This window comes from Nelumbo lutea, chromosome 4 (genome assembly GCF_056320005.1).
Source record: "Nelumbo lutea isolate HS-2025 chromosome 4, American lotus-T2T, whole genome shotgun sequence".
NCBI lineage: Eukaryota > Viridiplantae > Streptophyta > Magnoliopsida > Proteales > Nelumbonaceae > Nelumbo > Nelumbo lutea.
This window is the reverse complement of record NC_142687.1, coordinates 97,179,385-97,197,329: the sequence shown is the minus strand read 5'-3', so window position 1 is coordinate 97,197,329 and position 17,945 is coordinate 97,179,385.

Here is a 17,945-nt window from a genome sequence, read left to right as displayed (position 1 = left end):
AACTTACGGAATCATCCCCTAATAACTAGAAAGATGAATTCGATCTTTTGAATTTTTTGATATGGAAAGCAGAAAAGAAAATCCCCTTGTCCGAACTGGAGAAAACTTTTAGCCATCTTCTTATTGGCTCTTCCTTTGTGTGTGATTCTAGCTCGGTAATGAATTCGGAGACCAACGATGGTGGCCATCAAGAAGATAGCTAATGCGTTTGACAATCACATGGATGCCAAACGTACACTTCGTGAGATTAAGCTTCTTTCATGTTTGGATCACGAGAATGAAGGGAGTAGTCGTCGCCTGACTCGCCTCTATTTGTCTCTTACGAAGGAGGAAGGTGAACAGTCCCATTTCAGAGGTGGGAGATAAAGGGGGTAGCCGTCGCCTGATTCTCCTTTGTTGGTCTCGAAAAAAGGAGGAAGGTGAACAATGACATTTGATCCCCTTTTACATTTTCCCATCCCATCCCAATGAAACCAAACGTTAGAAAGTTAGATTTTTACACTTTCCATCCCACGAGAAAAATGGCAAAACAAAGAAAATAGAGAAAAATTAATGGAATATTTTGGTAATTTAACATTTTTCATCATCTAAGTCAACGGTCAAGGGGCATTTGTAGCAAAATAAAAATTTAAGAGGTTCTTTGTCACAAAAAAATAAAGTATAGGGAGTCTTTGTCACTTACCCCATAGTAAGGGGTCCGTGTGATTTATCCTTTATTATTAAAAACCCACTTAAATGCAAATTTACTTTTTTATTAATGTATTTTTACATCTTATTATTATTGTAAATATGCATTAGAAAGTGTATTTTCTGTCATTTGTCAATGCAAAAATATAATATTGTCAAACAAAGATAAAAGTGAACCAAGAGTGCAAATTTACATTTACCTTGAACCAGAATTTACACTCCATTTGCATTGTTCTCATTCTATTGGAACAACCATCTTATTGTGAATTCTCTTACATGCAAGGAAATCAACTCTTATTAAGTCATACCCTCCTTAATAGTGCTCCCCATATGTATCAAATATGCTAGATTTTGGATTCATGTTTAATTGGATCAGAAAGAAATAAACTACTTAGGAGCTTAGCTTAATCAAATCAGATTATGATTAGCTACAGATCATGATCTTTAAAACTGCAAAGGTCATCTGGATCTTCTATATACAGTTCAACGTCATGTATCTATGCTGAAATGTGTGTATGAAATGAACGAGTGAATCGTCACCACTATTCCATATCCTGTCCAATTTGGTTTTAGAATTGCTAGTAATCTACAACGTAAAACAAGGTAGATATAGAGATATTGAGGCTTTTTGAATTTTGGCATGTGAAAAATTGGTTTTGAGGATTGTCAAAGTAATGAATTTGTAACTAAATTATTCATTTTCATTACCTTCTCCATCTCCTCTCATATTTAAAAATAAAACAAAAATATTTTGCTCATCATTTCTGGATGTGTTGTTTTAATTGTAATCCTTAAATCTTAAATAGGACAATAAAATGAAAATATTTATTAAAAACTATAAGATGAAAGTGTAGAACATCAATCTTCAATACTTGCATTACTTGTATCATAATCACCTAGCCTTGTCCTAACTATAAGGGTTGGCCATATGAATTTTGTTCTGCCATTTCATTATGTTCTTCGACATATCACTTGTTAACCTATGTTTTCTTAAATCATTTCTTAATACTTCAATCCATATCAATTTGCAAGTAGCAACACATGACATCTTTCTAGTGCTTTTGCATTACTGGTAGGGTAATGCTTTTTGTATATTTATTTGAGATTTGAGAAGGACAGGTGTGGCTTTAAGGTTTTTTTTTTTTTTTATCAATAACACTTTCATTAATTCATCAATAGAAGATTTACAAAAGAAGACAAACGCGCTTATCTTCCAAGAGCAACAAAGAACCTCAAAAAAATGAATGAAAGAAAAAACAAAAGAAAGAAAGAAAGAAAACACACTACAGTTACAACTTGGCCCAAAGAAGTGAGTCCCTTTCTGCCCCTTGTTTAGCTAAACCATCAACTAGGGAATTAGCCGATCTTTTAACCCAACGTATCTTAATTTCCATCTCCCGCACCAGTCACTTGAATTTCCTCCTCTCATTATTGTACTTCCATAAATCATTGTGATCTTTAAGCAGCCACCCTATCACTACCTCTGAATCCCCTTCAATTAAGAGTTTTCTGATGTCCAACTCCTTAGCTTTTTGGACTACTTCCATAACTGCAAAGATCTCAGCTCTAAGGGAGTCACCTACTCCAATTGGGCCTAAGAACATGGTTGAAATGACCCCATTTTCATCCCTAAAAACACCCCCAATCCCTGATTGTCCCGGATTTCCCCTGCTACACCCATCAAAGTTTAGTTTCACGAAACCACTAGGTGGAGGGGTCCAAGCCACACACATTACTGACTTAGTTTGTGTGCAACTTGCAATTTCACCCCACTTCCTCAACAAGTCATCCACAGTGTAATCTGTGAAAAGCTCCAGAGATTTCAGCCACTATACCGCCCTAATTTGAATGATAGCCCTCAGATCTGCTACTCCTCTCTGAGCTTCTGAAAATATCCTGGAGTTTCTTTCTTCCCTAAGTGTCCAACACACTGCAGCCCTTAGTCCTCTCCACATTGTCCTTCCCCTTTTTATCTGCCACCTGAAAAAAGAAAGGTAAAAAGGGCCTTACAAGTCTGATGGGGGGTTCCAATTGCAACCAAAAAGGGACAAAGCCCATTCCCAAATTAATCTCGCAAAATGGCAAGACACCACTAGGTGAAAACCAGTCTCCCCATCCGCTTTACAAAGAACACACCACTGAGGTGACAAATAAGTATTGGGCCTCTTCTTTTAGAGTAAATCACCAGTGTTGATTCTTTCCAGATAGGCTTCCCAACAAAAACTACCAACCCTGGGAGGTATTGCTCTGCACCAAACTTCATCAACAAGAAAAAGAAGGAAGGTAGGACTGGTGGACTAACTTAAGACTTTGAAGAAAGAAGCACAAGAAAAAATGCCATTGGGAGAAGGTGTCCAAATTCTAGAATCTGCCCTAGTGGGGTCTAAGACAACATTATCAAGAATTGCTATAAGTCTCAAAATAGTGTCAAAGCCTGAGTCTCTCAAATCCCTTCTTAGACCCAAGTTCCACCCAATCCCATAAATGGAAGAGACAGGGGTGTTAAAAGACGAGATTGACTCATTTTTCAAATCAGAAAGAGCAAACAAAGAAGGAAACTGATCCTTTAGAGAGGCACTCCCCACCCAAATTTGTTCCCAAAATTTTATGGAATTACCGGAATTCAAATCATACCTGATATTAGGGGAGAAAACTGGTAGTAGGGCATGAATGGCTTTCCAAGGAGAATTGCTTGTGGTCCTAGATCTGATTCCAACGTCCCATCCATTATGCTCCAGCACATAAATACTTGCCATTATTCTAGCCCAAAGCTTCTCCTTTTCCAAGGGGAATCTCCATAACCATTTTTCCAACAGAGTCATATTCCTTCTCCTAATATTCCCAAGCCCCCAAACTACCACAAGTCTTACTCCTACAAACTATCTCCCAGCTCACTCTATGATCCATCTTTTTCTCTCTTGATTCCCACAGGAAATCTCTTATTAACTTCTCCAATCTATTAGCAACATTCACTGGAATTTTAAACACCGACAGGAAAAAGATAGGTAAATTAGCAAGCGTGGCCTTAATAAGAATAATTCTCCCACCAAGAGAGAGGTAATTCTTTTTCCATGACACTTGTATTTTTTCGAACCTTTCCACCACTGGGTTCCAAAAGCTCTCTCTCGTGGGATTATCCCCTAAAGGCAACCCTAAGTAGTTCAAAGGCCATCTCGAGACTTCACACCCCAACACTTTAGCACTCTCCCTGATCTCTCCCTCCTCCAAATTCACCCCCACAACACAACTTTTCTCAATGTAAACTTTCAAGTTGGATATTTGCTCAAACAATTGCATCACCGCTTCAAATTCCTAATAAATCTCACATTACCTCATTCACAAAACAAAATCGTGTTGTCAGCAAACTGCAAGTGAGTAAGAGGGGTTTCCGCACTCCCAACTCTCTAGCCTCTAATGAGCCCCCTAGAATCCGCTCTGTGAATCAATTTTCCCAAAACCTCCACAATTAGAATGAACAAGAAAAGAAAAAGGGAGTCTCCTTGTCTTATACCCCTACTGGCTGGAAAAAAGTCTACCACTGTCCTATTCACTAGCACTGAGTAATGATAATTCCGGACACAACCCATGATCTACTTACACCATCTAGCCCCGAACCCAAATTTAGTCAAAACTTTCCTAAAAAATTCCCAGTCCACCAAGTCATAAGCATTTTCCAAGTCCAACTTACAAACCACTCCCTTCTTCTTATCCCTCTTAAAGTTCTCCACACTCTCATTAGCAATTAAAATCTGATCAGTAATTTGTCTTCCATTCACAAAAGCTCATTGATAATGTGCAAAGATATCTGGCAAAACCTTCTTCAACCTCAAAGACAACACTTTTGCAATGATCTTATACAAGCTATTAACCAAGCTAATTGGCCTAAAATCCTTCGGGTGGGAAGCTTCTTTACTTTTAGGAATCAAGGCTATAAATGTGGAGTTCACACCCGAATTGACAATTCCTCTCCTATAAAACTCCTCAAGAACCTGCAAAAGATCATCTTTCAAAATGTCCCAACAATCTTGATAAAAAGCCATTGTGAACACATCCGGCCCTAGGGCTTTTGTTCTATCCATAGAAAATATAGCCCCATTGATCTCTTCTAAACTAAAGCTTCTCTCCAACCTTCTCCTGTTCTCCACCCCTACATCTGGCCAATCCAAACATTCAACCCACACCCTTCTACACATTGGCCTTCTTAGGATAGATTTGAAGTGCTCCACTCAAGCCCCGACAATCTCCTCTTGATGCACTAGCTCAACTCCATCTACTACCAATTTGGAGATCAAGTATTTCCTTCTCCTGCCTTCTGCTAGAGAGTGGAAAAACCTAGTGTTTCTGTCCCCCTCTTGCACCCATTTACACCGAGATTTTTGCATCCAACTAATTTCCTCCTTGTGCAGGGAGTCCTCTAACTGTCTTCTTAAATCTCTCCTGAGCTCAATGTCTTCCTCTCCAAGTTCTCCCATTTCTTCTTTAGAGTCAATGCTTTCAATCTTATCCAGCAGATCTCCCTTTCTTTTTTCTATCCTCCCAAATTTCACTCCTTGATTTTTGCTTTCAAAAATTAAAGTTTCTTATGGAATTTCATCCCCTCCCATTCCACCAAAGGGTTACACTCATACCACCACTCCCTCACTTTGTTGTTAAACCCTGGGTGGAGTAACCACATATTTTCAAATCTAAAGAGGGTAGGACCTCCACACCTTCTTCCCTCCTTACATAATACTATGGGCCAATGATTAGAGGTCACCCTTGAAAGAGCTCTAGAAGTCAAGGTTTCCCAAGGAACTTCCCAATCCAAAGAGAACAGGAATCTATCCAATTTAGAGCAAATGAGTCTAGATTGGAGATTTGACCAAATAAATGTCTTATGGGCTAGGGGGATCTCTTTAAGTTCAAAGTCATCCACAAAACTGTTAAACTTCCTCGTGCTTTTTGTCACCCTTTGGTTAACTTTATTGGATTCCTCCAATAATCTAATCACATTGAAGTCCCCACCCATGCACCAGGGCCCATCCCATAACCCTCTAACATCCGCAATTCCTCCCACAACTCCTTTCTCTTTCTGTAGTCATTCGGTCCGTAAACATTTGTGGGAACCCATGTAAAATCACCTTCATGCTGCTTAAACTTCACAAAAATCGAGAACTTACCAATCAACTCCTACAGGCCTTCAACCACATCCCTCTTCCACATTGTTACAATCCCCCCAGATGCACCCCAAGAGGGAGCAGCCACCCAACTGATCCCCCTGGCTTTCCAAACACTCCGTGCCCAATTGTTATTAAACTCCATTCTCTTAGACTCTTGCAACAACACAATGTCTGGGTCAAACCGTTTTATTACCTCTTTTATTGTCGCTATCTTCCTTGCACTCCCAATTCCCCTCACATTCCAACTAAGGATCTTCATTCCACTTCTTATTTAAACCCCTTGCCACCTTCCACTACTTTCCCCCTTTCCTCCTATCTCCTTTTACCTCGGGATCTCTTCAATCTCATCTTCTTTGTTCTGATCTCCTTCTTCCTCTTCTATAATCTTTCTTTCAACACTACTTTCCCCCTTTCCCCTTCCCTCCTCCAAATCAATTTTTCTTCCACTTCCTTAAACACTTTTTCAATGATTTTCCACACTTTTTCACTCTTAAACCTTCCTTCCCTCATTTTCCCACTTTCCTTCATCCCCTTCTCCCCCTATTCGGAGAGCCTGCCTTCTAGCACGACTGCATATTCATGGGCTACAAGACATGGAACTGAAACGGAATCTGAAACCAAAGACACAGGAGACACATTAGTAGCACAAACCGAATTCACTGGGTTACCTGGGATTGGTGGACAGGCTAGAAAAGGATTGCTCCCGGCCTCCCTCTCAAGTTCTAGAAATTGGTAAGCATCTGTCTCCCTTAGTTAGTTGGGAAGTACTTCTGTTCTTTGATCAACCTGGTGATCTTTTCCCTCTGCCCCTAAATCACCCCTAGATGGTGTGTTCCTACTCAGCTTCATATTCTCCCGGTTTACCCCTTCTGATAATCCTTGCACACTCTGAAATCTTGGAAATGAGTTGACCCGATTGCAGCCTACACCCTGAAATAGGCTAGCAACACTCCACCCATCCACATCACCACCAGCACAACTACCTTCGTCGTTTACACTGCCCACCATGGTACCATCAGCAGAAAGGTCCTCCGCTTCTTCATCTCCTTCACTGCACTACGCCCATCCTTCATCCTTCTCTTCCCTCTCTTCAGATCTTTCCCTAGCGAATCTTGGATTCGGCCTTTCTAAAGAGCGTCGCGGTTGGCTATGCTCATCCAAACATCGCCGAGAAACCCACTACAATGCCGGTTTCTTCTCCAGCTTCCGCCGCTGCGCACAAGCCCCCCCCCCCTTTCTCACAACTTGGGACAAAGATAAACCATTAGCACTGTCTATCAGCGCCCCAAGAGAAGCCCCTTTGCCCCGACCCACGTGACTATTTAAATTATCACGTGGGTCCTTAAAATGGATCCCCCTTTCGGTGTTATGCCCACCCGACCCGCCCGCATGACCTTTTAAGTTGTCACGTGGGCCCTTCCAATACTATCCCGGCTCAACCTTCACCCCACCCGACACCTTCAACGGTTCAGACCAACCCTTTTGGCCCCCCACCCCACCCTGCCCTTTTGCCACATCAGCAAAGGAAGAGAATCCCGCCATTAAGTTGCTTAATTCAAACCTATTTGAAAAAATTTCCTTGAAGGGATTTCTTGTCATTTGGTTTTCCCCAACCGGCTCAGTAACCCCAAAAATACCTTTGATCTGCTCCACCTTTTTGACTCCCAACCTACACCCTCCACGTGTCCACCACCCCACCAGCTCATCATCTTCTACCTTAGGAACACCTCCCCACTGCGACCATTCAACTTCAGAGGCCACCCACACCTTGTACCAGGCATCATCCGAGCGTACTTCAATGACCCTCGACAAGTTCTCGTACCTTACACTAGCAACCTGTAACTCCACGACACCCAGAAATAGCTTATCAGCTTTCATCAAGATGCCTCCCAAACAATGTACGATGTGTTCAACAACAGAGTTCCGCCAGAGGTGAAAAGGAAGGCCTACAAGCTTCAGCCGACAACCATCTTCGACTTCGACTTCATTGCAAAATGGACTCCAGTTCTGAACCTGTATCAGAACTCCATCCACCTCAACTGCTTTAAGACTTAGCTCCCGGTCGCCTACATCAAGCACAACTTTCGCCTCTGCAAAAGGGAACAACATTGCTTCACTCCCAGATCCTAACTCCCCTGCCACTGTACACAGAACCCTTCTCCAGTCTGTCACTCCTCTATCAGCCACTAACACCTTTATTTTCTTCCACTCATCCTTCCCTACTCCTACCAATAATCTTCAAAGGCTAGAAGCGCAAGCAACCACCACCGGAGTGCCTTGCACCTCTACGTTCCCAGAGGAACTAATCGAGGCTGCCCCTTCCTGAGCTTTTTTACACTGGTCTTTGGAAAATTGACCAGTTCTCTTCACCCCCTCTGCTCACACACAGTAGTTGCTTTCCACTTGTTCCAAAAAACTCCACCACAGATATAAACCATCACTTTCTGTTTCTTTTCAATTCTATTACATACTTCTTACCTGGTACAGGCAAAGAATTTGTCCATCCAACCACCTTACCAGAATTGATAGCCCCATCTATGAAACCTTTCAACCAGACTAAGACCTCCTTTGACACCAACACAGTCGCCCTGTTATTCTCTCTGATTTTCAAAACATCCTCACCTTTGATCCTTTCCTCTTTGAACTTGAAAGTCTTGGCTTCGATCGACACCTCAGACCTCCACCTTCCTACTACTCTGAACCTGCCCTCGTCCAAGAACCTACCTTCCGTGGGTATCCTTCAGAGGAAAAGGGAGAGGTCCAAGTCCCCACTGTTTACATTCAGGAAAACTCTTAGGTGTGCAACTAAGTTTTAAAGAATGATATAAATGGAAGGTGTAGATTGCAGCCAGCTTAATTGAAGTCTGGGATAAAATCCTACTTTTATCAATACCGATTGCTGACCACTGAGCGTTGAGCTTATATACATCCCAAGATATTATCTAATGGAGAATATATCAAATTTAGAATCTCTAAGGGCTGGCCCATGGTTGAGGTATTCCACTCAACTCAAAGAAGCATTGTCCCAACTATGTGGGCTCAGCTAGTCAAATCCGGTTTTTACCATTCCACCCCTATTTATTAAATTGAGTTCTCAAATCATTTCTTACTATGATAGTGATGGAAAATATACCTCACTACCTTGTGTTATTTTTGGCCAGGCCTAGATTTTCCAAGAATTAGGTCTTTTTGCTATAGTTGTTATAGATTGAACATGTTTTCTCAAAACTTGTGTACATTGGGGAAGTCCGGTGAGAGATAATAGAGAATGTTGAACAATGCTATTATAGTTTTTTCTCTTGGTACAGAACATTGCCGTTCAAGATCAAAATATCCACTATTCAAACTAATGGAAGCATTGTCATGAAATAAAATTGTCTTCATATCCTCTCTTTAGTCTTTTTCTTTGATAGGTTTCAATCTTGTTTTGTTTCTCCATGCTTTGGTTGTTTGATTTAGGTTCATGTTATGAAGTTTATGTATTTGATATAAAATCAGAACCATTTTGTATTATTGTTATTCATCCCTCATTACTGCTGATTGAAGACATAATTATGATGTGGAAAGCTAATAACATTGTTTCTCTAACCTACTGTTTCTAATCCATATTCATATACTAAAGTCTTATCATATTTTCTATAATTAGCCTTGGTGTTGATAGGTGGATATGCATCTAATGGAGCTTCTTCTCCAGGTGGACAGTCTAATGGTGATTTAACTAACACAACAGTAAGTGCAACTCTCTCATCTTGTTACCCAAAAGACTGTTTTCCTCTTTTATATCATTAACCCAATTACCTAAACGATCAATACCTATTGGCAGGACCAATGCTGAGGAAGTAATGCCAAATAAACTTCCTGTTAAAATGAAAAGGAAAAAACCAAAAAAAAAGAAGCAAAGGAACACAATGAAAAACAAAGAACTAAAAGAAAAATATGCAAAGATCTATATTTTGCCAACAACCACCAACAAAGTGGAACTAGGTTAGAACTGAATCAAGTAACAATGAAAAGTATGACACCATAACCCTGCCAATAAAGTCACACAAAGCAAAATCTGAGCAAAGAAACTGTAAATTACTGTAACACAAAAACCCTAAGCAACCAAGAAGCAACCAAGAAAATACAAACAGAACACATTGTCGCCAAAGAAAAACAGAGCAAACAAAATCTCTACCAGAAAATAAGGGAAAAAACATATGCAATGCAATTGACCGGTGGTGGCAGAGCTACGAGATAATAGAGGAGTTAGTGAGCAGTGGCAATACCATTACCACCAAGCCTAGATAACCCACACAGTCGTTCCAAAATGCAGTGCAAGAAAAATACCATACTTAGTTAACAACCAAGAACGCTAGAAAAGCATTACAAGTCACATAGGAGAAAAATAACATACTTAGATAACAACAAAGATGAAATAAAAAAATTACCAATGACTAGCATACCAACACCAAATGCGCAAGAGCAACCAACAATAGCATACACCTATTAAAACCTACCAAAAGAAGACGATGCTAACATGTTCTAAAGAAGAGTCACGAACAAACAAATGAGGTGAGCACCAAATGCGCAAGAGCAACCAACAATAGCATACACCTATTAAAACCTACCAAAAGAAGACGATGCTAACATGTTCTAAAGAAGAGTCACGAACAAACAAATGAGGTGAGCATAGACTCTAGACAGCATATTAAAAGAAAAAAGGTGGAAATTTTAGGAAGGACTTTGGAAAGAAAAAAGAGGCTTTGTTTCTTTTCCTTTCTTATTCTTTCTCTCTCTTTCCTTCATTTCACCTTTTTCTCCTTCTCTCTCTCTTTCTTTTAATTTCCATCCGAGTGGAAAAGAAGAAATTGTTAAAAACTAACCAAAGAAATAGTCAAAAAGAAGAAAAAAAAAACAACAAATGAAATAAAGCAAATATGATGATATTTCATGAAAAACAAAAGCAAATAAGCAGTTATTCAAATGACAGTAAGCAAAGGAAAACCAAAATCAAAGAGCTCCATAGAGGCAAACGAAACAAAACGAAAGGCAGAGATAAAATCCTCCTACAAACCCTGAAGCAAAAACAAACCCTAAGAGCTATTGAACCTTGAAGTAGAAATAATCAAATAAACCCTATTCCAGTGTTGAAGAAACCCTACGGAGCTCTAGAACCCCAACTCGAGACAAAATCCTCTCTCGGCTAGGAGGTCTTAAGGACCAAAAAGTAGTTAGGGAACATAACCCTACAGAGCTCTAGAACCCCAACCCCGAGACAAAGCCCTCTTATTTCATTCACTGGTAGGAGGTCTTAGGGACCAAAAAGTTGTTAGGGAACATAACCAGTGAGACAAAAAGAGGATGATGAGTAATAGGATCTCTCCATTACCTGGGTTTTCTTCCTATCTACGGAAACCCCTAATTAGAAACTCTCCCATTGGAAAAAAAGCATTGAAAATGATTGACCAGATTGTCTCTTCCGTTGAAGGTCTTCGCATGCCGTAAACGAAGAAAAACCTTAGAAGCTGAGGAAAAAAGGGAAAAAGAGAGACTGTGAGAGGGCAGCTATAGATGGGGGAGATTGAGAAGAGTGACGAGGGATTTTGGAGGAGAGAGAGAAAGAGAGAGGCAAATGATACCAACGAAGTCCTGCCAATCTCGAAGATTTGAAGCCTATTGGCTCCTTCCTCCGTGGTTAAACCTTGGTACATTTCAAGTGCTTGAACACTTCCTCAATTGGAATTCATTCCAGATCAACATATTACACTTGCAACAGAGGTTGAGAGTCTATTCACGGTGAAGATTTTCGAGGTATCTGTTTCTGTGAGCAAGAGCAAGAACGAGAGGGAGAGAGAGGGACGAGAGCAGGAATGCGTGGAAAATAAAGAAAAGAGAGGATACGTGTTGCACATGACATATTTCATTTTACAGGTGGCCGGATAATGCAATCGAAAGACTTCGTATGTATGAAGTGTGAGCATATGGGAATCTACAGTAAGATTTCATTTGGCGAAAGGAAAAATCGCACGCTCAAAAATAATCGCACGTGAAGGCATTCATCTACTCGCACGAGTAGATTTCATTTTGCGTACGGAAAAAGCAGACATTTCATAATAATATATATATATATATATATATGATTTTTAGCTAAATTTGTTAAAGCGCCATTAAAACCTATATTTAGTGACATTTTCTATTCATTTGTAACAATAATAGTGTTTATTGTCACTTTCAAATGACAATTTTTTAGTGTTTATTGTTGTTTTTTTCTTTATCAACAATCATTGATAAAAAATTAATAGTTTCAAATTTTTGCTTTTTTCATTCAAAAAAGTTGAGATTATCAGAAATATGACAATCCAGTATTTATGGTTAATTAGTTGTTAATCAGCCGTTAAGTGGCATCAAATGCTGTTTAATTATTATTTAATTTTCTTTATCAATTATCAAAACGTTGATAAAAAAATTAACGGTCCCAAATCTTGCATTTTCCATTCAAAAAAGTTAAAATCACATTTGAGTAAACATTCTGATAACCCTAAACTTCTTGAATAAAAGAGACAAAGATTTAAGACTTAATTTTTTGTTAATATTTGAATGATTAATAAAGAAAATAGATGACACATGTGTCTTTTTCAAGTGCCATGTATGATCCTCGAAGCCCAGTGTTCCAAACCAGGCATCTAATAATGCCGAAGACAAACTGATATGATAGAGGGTATCCATCATACACTTTCCCACCCCACAAGGTTGCAGTCGAGAGGATGGGAAAAAGACCCTTGGTGAATTCAGTGCCAAGAGACTCGTATTGGATGTATTGTATGGCTGGAGGTCTACCTCTAAGACAACACTTGTTTTATCAATACGTCAACAGCTTAAATTTTTTTCTGTCTTTTTTTCCTCTTATTGTAATAAAATTTCTTTTAATTATGTTCTGATATGCCAGATGATCCAAGTCAGTGACACGCTGCCATGTGACCCATGTTGAAGGGCAAAATGGTAAATTCACTAACAAAATTGGCCATAAATCCCATAACGAGACTTTTCCTTTATAAACGGTTATACACTCCATTCCAGCAGAATTCGGATTATCTAAACTAGGCTGTGAAACCAATCATGAGGTTCTATGCCACTAATAAATTAATAGGCCCTATTGTAAAAGATGCAGGCCCCATGTATTTAAATCTTATCATTGATTCCGCTGAACAGCCATCACATCCGGCTAAACCTTGCTCTTTTGAGCAGCCTTTACAACTTTGTATTGAGAATATCTTCATCTTTATTTCACGAAGAGATATTCTCAATGCAAAGTTGCAAAAGGTGGTTGGAACGGTATGGGCACGGGCTTGCCCTAATAGAAGCCAATCTCCACTCCAAAGGCACATTCTTTATGCTCACTCATTTCTCTACTTTATTGCTCTCTAATCACCTTGGTTCATCTCTTATTTTTTTCTATTCATCTGATCTCCCAAATTCATACCTCTACACCTCAACTAACTAGATCATCGGAGACTCATCGCTTACCCTCAACTTGGAAAGAGTATAGATACAAATATGTATATTACAAATATATACAAAATAATACAAAATACTAGGTTTTGCACTCTACATATTTGTATTTGTAAAGCTCAGTTTAGAAAGAGTACAAATACAAATACGTAGAGTGCAAAACCTTGTATTTTGTATTATTTTGAATGTGTTTGCACTCTACATATTTGTATTTGTACTCCTTCCAAACTAAGCTTGCACAAATACAAATATATACAAAATAATACAAAATACAAGGTTTTGTACTATACATATTTGTATATGTACTTGTTCCAAACTAAGCCTTAGGGAAGAATTGCAGGGCATCTAACCTATTTGTATTTTGTATTATTTTGAATGTGTTTGCACTCTACATATTTGTATTTGTACTCCTTCCAAACTAAGCTTGAACAAATACAAATATATACAAAATAATACAAAATACAAGGTTTTGTACTATACATATTTGTATATGTACTTGTTCCAAACTGAGCCTTAGGGAAGAATTGCAGGGCATCTAACCTATTTTTGTGATAATAGGTGATGTAGGTGTTTGGTATCGTGGTCAAACCGAGATATATTGCATTTTGAAATGCACCACGATCTCTTGAAGGTCTTCGATTGACTTGTGGTGTGGACTGATCCACACTATCTCATGGGTCGGTCCACACCAAAAGCCAATTTCTCATCCACATGTTTTTATCGTGAATAATCCACACTACTGTTAGAATATTTTTACTAAGAACGATTTCATGCTTTGCATGGTATGTTTTACTCAATCTATCCCGTATTTTTTAATTCAATATGTGTATATTTTATTAATTATTGTTTTTATATAAAATTAGTACTGTGGGCAACCTAATGATTTTTTTTTATTTTTATAAAATAAAAAATTGCTTTTTTGTGTTAACAACATAGATCACCTTACATATTATTAGGCTTGTTATCTGATTCAAATTATGTATTTATGTAATTCGATCGGATTCAAATTGACCCCATCCAAATCCAATTATATTATAATATTTATTTAATTTTTAATATATAATTATATTTAAAATTATAAAAAATATTATATATATTATATTATATATGAAAATAATTAAATTTTAATTTTTTCTAGTATTTAAAAAAAAATTAAAAGCAAGGTCTAGTTAAATCCAAATCCAATCCAAGTCTGTTAGTATTCGAATTCTAATATGAGTCTTTAAATCCGATTGGATTCAGATGCAAGTTTTCATTAATAAAATCGAATGTGGATTTTGCTGCACCCGATCTAAGTCTGATCTAATTAAAATCCTACATGTTGTAGGTGAGATGCATGGAATCAAAACACAAGGTGTGGACTGAAATGCACCACACGTTGTAAAACACCTATGGGGTGTAGTGTGGTTCAATCCACACTTCTTTGTCCATGGTTCAGAACAACTACTGTGTTGGGGTGTAGTGCATTCTCATGAAAACACACCACTCAGTCTCTCATCTATGTTATGCAACACCCCTGACATTGCTGCCATGATCTTTGGACATTTCTAGCTTTCTCCTTGCCTTCAAAACCGAATAACATCATATATAGAAAAAGTAGGGAATCGTATACAAGGTTTGTGCAAGTTTCCCCATCTTTCCTTACTTTTTCTTTTAAACCAAACACAACCTTAAAATTCTCAATGCTGAAATAATTTTGTACATTTTCAGAAGCAATAAGAGCGTTCAGTTCCATTTAAGCTTTCCAACCTTAATGTCTCATATGGCTTTTGTTTTCCAATGGTTTCAATTTTTATTTTCCAGAAGTTATCGTAAAAAGGTTCCTCATTTTACTATGCTACAAATTTAATAATAATAATAATAATAATAATAATTATTACTATTGCTATTTAGAAATTGTTATCATTTTATTGTATTATTTAATTACATATTTAGTTATTTTATCAATGTTATAAAAAGCATTCCGGAACCACTTTGCCTATTGGTTTTTGAGTCAACGGTTTGACCATTTGGTCCAAATGGATCATCTCTTTATGTTTGAAGAATTAAAAATATAAAAATTAAAATAAATAATTGACCTGAAAACAACTGAATGTCCCGTTTAGTTTGTGGGAATAGGGGTCCAGAATCAGAATCTGAATGGTCCATTCCAATTCTAATTGTTTGGTTGGGTGGAATCTGAATAGTCTCATTCCTGGTAAAATGGCCATTCCCACCCTCTCCCCAAGGAATAAGAATCCATTCCAGCCAATTTTGATTCTGGTTTCTATTCCAGACTGAACCAAACTGGTGAAGGGAATAGATCACATTAAGATTGTGATTCTGATTCCAATTCCGACTGTAAACCAAACGGACCCTAAGTGATGGCATTATGCTAGTAGACATCTAACTACCAAGTATGGGGGAAGTTTCAGGTTTCAACAAGTATCATAAAATTATGGGGTAAGTTGGAAAAACTTTCCCTTCCCATTCCCATTCCATAGGAAAAAAGACCCATCCCAAAGAAATAACCTAGTGTGGAGGTTTTCAAGACTTGTGAGTTGCACCACCCAGTTCGCTAGTGATCATGTTTTCAGTGGAAGAAACTTCTGTGCTCTGCTGGGACGAAGCCGGTCTTTTTGACTTAAACCAAAAGCAAGAAAATTGGGGAACGGCCAATGGGGTTGTAAGTCTAACATAGTTACCTTCCGAGTCGAAAGTAGATGGTGAAAAAAATTGGCAATGGCTTCGGTCTAGAATGTGTAGATGGTGAACCTCTACTGACTGCTAATTAGATGGCAAATTCACCAGCTGGCAGCTGCCCGCAATCAGTGGATCACATCTCAAACTCAGGTACGCTATACCTTATTTTATTGGAAGAATGAAGTTTTAACTCAGAATTAAAATTTATAGGTTCAAAATACATTTGAAGTAAGTGTCAGTTGAAAATTGATGTCAATTTACGGGCAGCCACGGGACAGGTATAAGTGCATCGAGTGTGAATTTTTTACCTTTTCAATATTTATAGCTCTGCAGTGGAAATCAGATATGGGCCTGTTCATACTTTTCCCTCTTTCATTTTGGATTCTGTTTTCATTAAATCAAGTTGACTGATGGGTCAACGGCATCGGACTGCTCGTCTCATTAGTCTCACACCTACCGCAATCAGATATGAGACTCAATTTTGGCGTATTTCACGCCTTCATTTCGCCGCTGGCATCTTTAAAATATGGGTCGTTGGAACGTTTTGTTTTGACCTTAAGATAGTCCTACACGTTTTTAGGGGGAGGAGATCTTTTGGCCTTTCCAAAATTCCCATGAGTCTTCACTTCTTTTTGTTTTTGCCATGGTTTGGGGTTTAGCATGGCATGGCGTTATCTTTAAATTCCTCTTGTTTTTTAGGGTTCATTCGTTTTGGGGATTTTGAGAAGGAAAAACCGATCAATAGAATTTTGATTTTTATTGGTTAAGATATCCATATTCTTTTTTTTTCAGACTTATGTGAGGTTTATAAAAAATTAATTTTTCCTAAATATCACTTATCAAAATAAGTGATACTCGTCTTCTAAGTGATAAATAATTTTTTCATTTGGGGAAAAACTTGCCAACATTTGGATGGAATAAAATTGTCCCTTTTAATAATGTTTTTTTTTATAACTAAAACAATCATTATCTTATTTATATAAAAATAAAAGAACATGGATAAATAGCCTTCTGAAAAAACAATTGGAGACTTAAAGTTTTGGTGTGGGATTCTAGTCTATTAATGAGTGAGTCACACTTGATGAATTTCTGTGCCACTTGTAGAGATTTTCTCATTTTCTCAAGATGTTATCCCTCAACGATCGTTGTTATTTTATTATTTAATAAGGGTTTAATGAATGAATTTCACCCATAAGGCTTAAAGCATGCCATTCCATTACTTGAACTCCCAAAACGTCTCAGTTAAGGTTCAAAATTTTGATACGTATCGGGGGCCTCTCAATATGCCCCTATAGTGGGTGTTTTGGGTCAGACCATGGTTCAAGGGGTAGACAGGCCTTAAGCTAACCCCTTTGAACCAAATTGAAAAAAAATAAAAAAGGAGAAATGAGCCTTGATATAGGTCAATACCCTGGTAGGGGCATATCAGCTGTATCGATATTTTGAACCTTGGTCCCAGTTTAATCCCTACCTTTGGTAGTTCATCAGTTACCTGTACATCATGACATATGCAACTTAAAACTTTTGAAAATATCACTTCTTTCTCAAGAATCAAGATTGAACCAAGGCAATGGTAAACAACCCAAAGGACATTTGGATTTGAGCATTTGGATGATTGATAAAGAAAATTATATGACACCTGAAAGGCATTTGCATCTTTACATATGCCACTAAATGGAAGTGATTTTAGATTACACTGGGACATTTTAAGAGTTCAAGTACTGGATTGGCATGTTTTGAAATTCAGGTACCAAAGCAAGACTAGACCAAAAGCACAAGTAATAATCTGCAATTTACCCTAAAAATGACAGTAAAAGATCAACCCGAATGAATGCATTGAGCAGAACTAGAGGGAGTATGCAGAATTTCATCTGAATTGGTTAACCAAAAAAATGGCCAACATCGAGGAAATCATGAAACAAGAAA